This window comes from Meriones unguiculatus, chromosome X (assembly GCF_030254825.1).
Source record: "Meriones unguiculatus strain TT.TT164.6M chromosome X, Bangor_MerUng_6.1, whole genome shotgun sequence".
Taxonomy (NCBI): domain Eukaryota; kingdom Metazoa; phylum Chordata; class Mammalia; order Rodentia; family Muridae; genus Meriones; species Meriones unguiculatus.
Window position 1 is genome coordinate 122,836,937 of NC_083369.1, and position 8,285 is coordinate 122,845,221.

Here is an 8,285-nt window from a genome sequence, read left to right on the forward strand (position 1 = left end):
AGCCACAAAGGACATAAAGTACCTTGGTGTGAACCTAACCATGCAAGTCAAAGACTTGTATGAAAAAAATTTCCAGTCTCTGAAGAAAGAATTAAAGAAGATATCAGAAGATGGAAAGATCTCCCATGCTCATGGCTGGGCAGGATTAACATAGTAAAAATGGCCATCTTACCAAAAGCAATCTACAGATTCAATGCAATTCCCATCAAATTACCAACACAATTCTTTACAGACCTTGAAAGAAAAATTCTCATCTTCATATGGAACAACAAGAGATCCAGAATTGCTAAAACAATTCTCTACAGTAAAAGATCTTCAGGAGGTATCTCCATCCCTGATCTCAAGCTATACTATAGAACAACAATACTAAAAACTGCTTGGTACTGGCATAGAAACAGACTGTTGGATCAATTGAATTGAAGACCCTGACATAAATCCACACACTTATGGACACCTGATTTTTGACAAAGATGCCAAAACCATTCAATGAAAAAAGATAGCATCTTCAACAATGGTGCTGGTCTAACTGGAAGTCTACATGTAGAAAAATGCAAATAGAACCATACTTATTACCCTGCACAAAAATAAGTCCAAGTGGATCCAAGGCCTCAACATAAAACCAGACACACTAAACCGCTTAGAAGAAAAAGTGGCAATACTCTTGAAGTCATTGTCACAGGAGATAACTTCCTGAACAGAACACCAATAGCACAGGCTCTAAGAGCAACAATCAACAAATGGGACCTCATGAAACTGAAAAGCTTCTGTAAAGCAAAGGACACTCTCCTCAGAACAAAACGACACCCTACAGATTGGGAAAGTATCTTCACCAACCTTAAATCTGACAGAGGGCTAATATCCAGTATATATAAAGAACTAAAGAAGTTAAACAGCAAAAGATCAAGTAATCCAATTAAAAAATGGAGTACAGAGATAAACAGAGAATTCTCTGCAGAGGAATATCGAAAGGCAGAGAAACACTTAAAGAAATGCTCAACCTCATTAGCCATCAGGGAAATGAAAATCAAAACAGCCCTAAGATTTCACCTTACACCCATCAGAATGGCTAAGATCAAAAACTCAAGAGACAACCCATGCTGGAGAGGTTGTGGAGAAAGGGGAACCCTCCTCCACTGTTGGTGGGAATATAAACTTGTACAACCTCTCTGGAAATCAATCTGGCGCTTTCTCAGACAACTAGGAATAGCGCTTCCTCAAGATCCAGCTATACCACTCCTGGGCATATATCCAAAAGATTCTCAAGTACACAATAAGGACATTTGCTCAACCATGTTTGTAGCAGCATTATTTGTAATAGCCAGAAGCTGTAAACAGCCCTGATGCCCCTCAGTGGAGGAATGGATGCACAAATTGTGGTATATCTACACAATGGAATATTACTCAGCAATAAAAAACAAGGAAATCATGAAATTTGCAGGTAAATGGTGGGATCTGGAAAAGATCATCCTCAGTGAGCTATCCCAGAAGCAGAAAGATGCACATGGTATATACTCACTCATATAGACATATAATATAGGATAAACCTACTAAAATTTGTATACCTAAAGAAACTATTCAAGAGGGAGGACTCTTGCTAAAATGCTCATTTCCTATCCAGAAAGGCAAAGAGGCTGGACATCAGAAGGAGAAAAGAGGGAACAAGTCAGGAGCCTGACACAGAGGACCTCTGAAAAGCTCTGCCCTGCAGACTATCAATGTAGATGCTGAGACTTTTGGGCAACCTTTGGGCAGAGTGCATGGAATCTTAGGAAAGAAATGAGAAACAGTAAGAGTTGGAGAGGACAGGAACTCCACAAGGAGAGCAACAGAACCAAAATATCTGAGCACAGGGGTCTTTCCTGAGACTTATATTCCAACCAAGGACTATGCATGGAGATAACCTAAGACCCCTGCACAGATATAGCCCATAGCAGTTCAGAATCCAAGTGGGTTCCATTGTAATAGGAACAGGAACTGTCTCTGACATGAACTGATTGGCCTGCTCTTTAATTACCACCTTCTAAGGGGGAAGCAGCATTACCAGGCTACAGAAGAAGACACTGCAGCCACTCCTGATGAGACCTAATTGACTAGGGTCAGAAGGAAGGAAAAGAAGTCCTCCCCTATCAGTAGATTTGGGGAGGTGTATGCATGCAGAGGATGGAGGAAGGGAGGAATTGGGACGGGAGGAGGGAGAGAACCACAGGGGTGATACAAAGTGAATAAAGTGTAATTAATAAAGAAAAAAATTTAAAAAAATAAAAAAAAAAGAATCCATCTAAATTCCTCGCTGGGTGCTGCTTAATGTGGCTCATTCTTATAATGCTTAGAGCCCTAGTCTCAACCACTTTATTAGCAAATTTCTTGAAGATGGAGACACTTCTTATTGTATACAAAAGTTGTGTCATCCCACACTTTACTGAGTATTTCTTGGAATGAATACTGATTTCACTTGTTTTCTCAACTCAGTAGGAAGTTTTCAAAATTCTTTTCTGAACCCCCTTTGTCAGTGTTTCCCAAAACTCTTATTGTTATTTGCAATTTGCGTAGTTACCTAGAGCAGCAGAAATACACATTGCTGCTATGGCATTGTCTCTAAAGAACAATTGCTGTTGCTGCCAAATAGTTCACACATCAACTCTGACCCCATAACTACAAATATTCCTTTGATCCAAGGACATGCTTTGCCACAGAGCAACTAGAAGACAAGAGGGCAGGAAATTTTGATTTCACTTAAAACAAATTTGCACCGGCTTATAAAGAGGCAGTTGTTCTGGATGTAACATTGTGTCTTACAAGATTAGGGCAGTAGTTTTGAGGGATCCTGTAAGGTTCAGCTGGGCCAACTCCATAGCAGCCCTGGAATGGATGCATCTGGCATGCTTCTCCATTAGAATCAATCCATTTCCCCAGCTAAAAGAGATAAAAAGTAACTGTCATGGTTTTGAAGAACAAAAGGGAGTATCATCTCAGCTATAGACCATTTAGACAAGCATGCATATTCTTTTTCTGTTAAAAAAAAGTCTCATTTTCCTACTTACATGTATCTATATCATGTCACTTCTTGCCCTTTCTCTTAAAGATAACTTTGTTTTACTTCTGCTTTATCCGTCTATCCTTGATTATCCATCTATCCTTTATTTATTATATTCCATTCCTATTTTACTTGATGTTAAGAACCTGTTACATCTGCTCTGATTTCATGGGCAAAACTGATCACGACAGACAAGCTATTCCAGACCCTTTTGGTTTAAATTTATTTAAATTTATGCTTGAATTGTCATAAATTAATTTAGACTTTTCTGGCTGGGAAATTAAGCAGTTTCATGAGTTTTAACACAGGTATATATTTATGTAGCCATTACCACAATGAGGATACAACTTATTTCCTTCATTAAAAGTTTTCTCTGTGCTATTCTTTTATAGTTATACTTTCTCTTCATCTTTCAGTACTGGAAATTACTGGTCTCTTCACTATCCCTGTGGTTTTGTCTTTTCAAAATGTTACAGAAATGAAAACATAGTAGATACGACATTTTTTTTCTCATTTTTTTATTAAGTCAATTTTCATCTCCATCATAGGCCCCTCCCTCCTTTCTTCCTAGTCCCACCCTCTCCCCACCTTTCTCCTTTCCTTTTTCTCAGAATAGGGGAGCCCTTTTACCTAGACACCCCAGCTCATCTATTCACATGAGGACTGAGTTCATCTTCTTCTCCTGTGGTCAGATTGAACAGTCCCATCAGGGGAAAGTGATCAAAAAGCTGGCAACATAGTCCATGTTAGAGATCTCCCCCACTCCCCTAACTAGTGGGCCCACATGAAGCCTAAGATACCCATCTGCTACTTATAAAGAGAGGACCTAGGTCCAGACCATGCATTGTCCTTAATTGGTGCTTCAGACTCCATAGGCCCCTCTGGGCTTTCGTTGATTGGCTCTGATTATCTTCTTGTGGAACTTTTGTCACCTCTACATCCATTTATCCTTCCCCACTCTTTTTCTTATTTTAATTTTGTTTTTTCACAATTTATTCATTATATATCCCAACCAAAGCTTCCTCCCTCAACTTCCCTGCCAAGTCCCACCCTCTTCTTTCTTCCCCCCATCTCCTTCTCCTAATCCACTGAAAGAGGGAATTCTCCACCTTTGCCATCTTCCCATAGCTTTTTAAGTATCATCAGGACTGCCAGGATCCTCTTCCTCCGTGGCCTGGCAAGGCCGCATCACCAATAGACTCCCTAGGCTTCACCCAATGTTTGGCTGTGAGCCTCAGTATCTGTTTTGAACCATTGTGGGTGGAAATTCTAGGAAGACAACCTGAGACTGCATATACACAGCATAATACTTCTGAGATTCATTCAAGTTGTTGTGTGGGTGTGTCAATTGATTCTTTTATGGCTGAGTTGGTATTCCAATTGCCAGACATTTCTCATTCACTTAAGAATATTTGGCTTATTACCAAATTGGGGCTGTTACAAACAAATTGGCTCTCAATATGCAATTGAAGAGTTTTCTAGGAACATATAGTTTTATTTTCCTGTAACTATCTTGAAGTTGAACCGTGAATACGCAGATTCATATGTTAAGTGTATAAGAGACTTCCACACTCATTAGCATGTATGCTAAAGCATTCACATCAGGAATGCATCCCTTTAAAGACTTCATATTGTCAGCAATTGTCATTTCAGTCATTCTTTTCTTTTTAAGGTTTATTTATATTTTTGTGTCTCACTATGTGTGCGGTTGTATACAGAGGCCAAATGAGATCATCAGATCCCCTGAAACTGGAATTACAGATGGATGTGAAACATCAGGAATGACAGCTAGGAACAGAGCTTCAGTCCTCTGGAATAGCAGCAAGTGTTCTTAATCACTGAACCATCTCTCCAGGCCCCATCATGTTTATTTTGTGACAGAGTCTCAGTCTGTAGCTAAGACTGGCTTTGAATTACTCAGTTGACACGGCTTTTCCTGAGTGCTGGGATGAAATGCATAAACCACCATATTAAGTGTCCTTTTCATTGACATCATTGATGTAGCATCCATCTTTGTCTATTGTAACATTATTAACACACACACACACATACACACACAAGCTATTTTCTTCTATGACACTAGTGAAGCTACCTCAATATGTTTTGTTTATTATTTGTATAAAATATATTTTTATCCTTTCATTTTCAATCTACTTTTGTCATTGTATCTGAAGTAAGCCCCTTATTGTCATACGTAGATGGTTCATATAAATTTTCATTAATTCCAATAAAACAGCTTCATCATTGTGCATATAAATAAACCGTTAATAAGAAAAGATCAATTCTATACCTTCATTGTTTGTTTTCCATGTTTTCTTTTTTGAATCTGACGTTCTATTCCTTTGCCATTTCCTTTTGTGTGTGTGTGTGTGTGTGTGTGTGTGTGTGTGTGTGACATCCTTCTTACAGTAAACTTGCATAGTTTTTCTGTAACCTCTAACCAAAGGAAAATGCCCCCTCTAGTATAGAAAATATGTTTCTTAATATTTGAGAAGCATATCACATTTGTCAAGCAAACTAGGGCCACTTTATAGCCTGGAATGTTCTGGAGGTCCAATTCACATACTGACACCCTAACTGTTAGTGTAATTGGGTTTGGAGAGAGAGTTTTTAGGGGCGCAAAGAAGACTAAATTTGTGGTCCTAGAGTGATATGATTTTGAGGAAGAGGACAAGTTTTAAGAACTCTAGATTTTACTCTATGCTCCAAGAAACACACACACACACAAAGATACTGGGAGTAGGTTATCACCTTCAAGATGAGAAGGAAGGCCTTGCCAGAAACCAAAGATACCACCACTTTGATCCTAGACTTCATTCTCCTGAACTTGGAGAAATTAAATGTCTACTATTTAAGTTGCCATGTATGCTAATTTATGAGACTATTATTGGCAGCAATGGCAGAAATAAATAATGTTGTGGGTTTTTGAAAACAGAAACAAAACATTTAAAAGCAAATAATTTAGAAGTATTCCATTCCCTAGCTATTATAAAGATATCAGGGATAAACATGGATGAGCAAATGATCTCTGTGGTCATTTGAGTATCCATAGGTCAAATGGTAGTTCTATTTTTAGTTTTCTGACCAATCTCTACAACGCTGGGTACATCAGTTTACATTCACACCAACAATGCATGAGGGTTCCCTTTTCTCCACGTCCTAGCCAGCATTTGTCATTGTTTTCATGATGATAGTTATTTTGACAAATGGAATAGTTTTTATTTATGTTAATTATGATCAATGAATGATTACTTGAAAACTTTTGTTCGCCACTTTATTTCTTCATCTGAGAAATTTTCTATTCAGCTCCTTAGCCTGTTTTTTTTTAATCCAGTTGTATATTTTCTAATTGATTTATTGATTGAGATAGGGTTTCACTCTGTAGCCCTGGATGGCCTGAAACTTTCAGTTGTAGATCAGATTGACTTCTAACTTATAGAAAGCTTCCTCCTGCCTCTGAGTCCCTCATGACTTTCCCAGTGTTCTTCACCTGGTTCTCCTGCATCCTTGCAGTTCAAGATGGAACTCATCTTCAGCTGCCAAATGTCTGCCTGACACCTCTGCTCTAGTGTGATAGACCCTAACTCTCAAGACCAGGGATTCTCAACCTCCCTAATGTTGAGACCCTGTAATACAGTTCTTCATGTTGTGGTGACCCCCAACCATAAAATTATTTTCATTGCTACTTCATGACCATAATTTCGCTACTGTTATGAATCATAATGTAAATATCTGATATAGAGGATATCTGACTTGTGGCCCTAATAAAGGGGTCATTTGACTCCCAAATGGTCGTAACACACAGGTTGAGAACTGCTGCTCTGGAAATACAAGCCAAAATAAACTCTTGTCTTGTGCAAATTGTCTTAGCATCATGTTGGTTATAGCTCTGTAATGCATTGTCTTTATTCCACTGTGAAATACTGCCTCTTTCTAGTATGTGGAATACTTTTTTTCAATGCAGTTTATTCAGGAACCTTGAACAATCATCGGACCCTGGGGAAAGCCAGCCCACAGCTTAAATAGCCTCTGGGTAGCCAACCCAGGCATGCCACGTGGGCAATGCAGATAGGTCCACATACATGGAAGCAAGCCAGATCCTCAGCCTTAGCCAAATGTGGAATTGTTCGTGACAGAGAGCACTCACCATCGGGAAGGTGGAAGGCAGAAACCAGCTCCATCTTTAAGGCGTGGCATTACGCAGCTCTCTACAGTTCCCCCTTTTTGTTTTAGACACATCAGGCAAGAGTAGAGGTCTGATCTCTGATATTAGAAATAGATTGGGACTTTGTACTGATGTTCATTTAGGTGTCATCCACCCAAAGAGCATCAGACCCGACCAATACCTTTTTCTCAGAGGCGGGACCTGGGGCATCAACCCGCATGCAATCAGACATGCTCTTCTCTGGGTTGAAAGCGGCTGACCCTGAGTGCAGTGCTTAGCCTCGCATCCTGAGCATAACATTTTAGCTGTGGAATACTTTTTATCATGAAGGGATATTGAATTTGGACTAAGGTTTCTGCATTTATTGAGATAATAATGTAGTTTCTATCCTTGAGTCCATTCACATGACACATTACATTTATTGATTGCATATAATGAGCCTTTTCTCCATTCCTGGAATGAAGTCAATTTGATCATAATTATTGATCTTCTTTTTTATTATTAATTTTTATTTTTTAATATTAATCATAGGTTATTCACTTTGTATCCCAGCTGTAGCCACCTCCCTTATTCCCTCCCAACCTCACCCTCCCTTCCTCATCTCCTCCCTGCCCCTTTCCAAGTCCACTCTTAGGGGAGGTCTTCCTCCCCCTCCATCTGACCCTAGCTTATCTGGTATTTACAGGACTGGCTGCCATGTCCTCCTCTGTGGCCTAGCAAGCTTGTTCCTCCCTTGGGGGAGGGGGAAGGTAAAGGAGCCAGTTGTTGAGTTCATGTCAGAAATAGATCCTGTTCCCCTTACTAGAGAAACCCACTTGGTTACAGAGCTGCCATGGGCTACATTCGAGCAGGGGTTCTAGGTTATATCCATACATTGTCCTTGGTTGGAGAAACAGTCTCATAGAGGGACTCCGTGCCCTGATATATTTGGTCCTTGTGGATCTCCTGTACTCTCCTGGTCATATTAACTCCCCTTTTCATTGTATGATTCCCTGCACTGTGCCCAAGGATTAGTTATGGGTCTCTGCATCTGCTTTGATACACTGCTAGGTAGAGTTTTTCAGAGGCCCGCAGCGGTAGGCTTCT